Below are 1,305 nucleotides of genomic sequence, written 5' to 3'. Positions count from 1 at the left end.
CTCCCTTTCCCCCACCATTTCCGCCCTTCTTCTCCCCCTTGTTCCTCCGTCAAGTTCCTCCTAATCCTCCTATACGTGCAAACATATGATATTTGTCCTTGTCTGCCTGACTTATTTCGCTCAGCATAACACCCTCAAGGTCCATCCATGTTGCTACACATGGCCAGATTTCATTGTTTCTCATTGCCATGTAGTATTCCATGGTATAGATAAACGACATCTTCTTGATCCATTCATCTGTTGATGGACACTTAGGCTCTTTCCATGTTTTAGCTATTGTGGAGAGTGCTGCTATGAACATTGGGGTACATGTGCAAGGAACTGTAATTTTAAATAAAAGCCAGAAAGAATGCAATGGAAAGCTAGGAAGCTGTACCAATTTAATGGTAAGGTAAGAAAATAGCCGGAAATGGTGACGTGAATGATGTGTGACTAAAGTATTAAAGTATGAATTATGAAAGAAGAGTATTTTTTCCTCATACATATGGCATATTTTTAATCAAATTAATTCTCCTTGACCCAAAATTGTGTTAAGTAGTCTAGTTTTAACACACACTAGTAAATGCATTCATGGTTCTAAAGCAGGATCCCCTAATAACTTTCTGAAATGATGGAAATGCTCTACATATGCTTTCTCCAATACCATAGCCCCTATCCACATGTGAGTATAAGGCACTTGAAAAGTGGCTGGTTTAACCAAGTAACTGAATATTTAATTTTACTTAATTATAATTGATTTATGTTTCAATAGTCACATGTGGTTAATGGCTCCTATGTCAATAAGTGTAGTTCCAAACCCTTTGGCATCTCTTTCTAAACTGTGTGGTTCAAATGCTCTTTTGACAAAATTTGGCTCATACTGCAGAATTTAAGACTAGAACCTTCCTTAAAGATTATCTAATCCAGTGGCTTTCAGACTTTATTGACAGTAATTCCCAGTAAGAAATTAAATGAAATAGAGACATCATGCATGTAGATGTATCTCAGATGTCCTTTGAAGTGGGAGGGAATCAATCCAATAATTATTTCAAATGGAATAGAGTGTTTTGATACTGTTCATTCAGAGGGTGATGTTTATCTTTATTGTTTATTTGGTGAAAATGCATTGGCTTTTTGTATAAACACAGTCTTCTCTCTATACTCTTATTGTAGAGGCAGTGTTTTACTATTTCTACAGTTTTGCTAACGCACAATTTCATATTTTGCCTCTATGATGAACACAACCCTTTCTTTGTAACTGTTTAGTGCTGTTAAGAAATACCCCAAATGCCATTAGGATTGTTGTTGCCAGAGCTGATATGCACG

Source organism: Hyaena hyaena, unplaced genomic scaffold (genome assembly GCF_003009895.1).
Source record: "Hyaena hyaena isolate Hyena2069 unplaced genomic scaffold, ASM300989v1 scaffold_566, whole genome shotgun sequence".
In the NCBI taxonomy this organism is placed as follows: Eukaryota; Metazoa; Chordata; class Mammalia; order Carnivora; family Hyaenidae; genus Hyaena; species Hyaena hyaena.
This window is presented reverse-complemented; position numbering follows the sequence as displayed.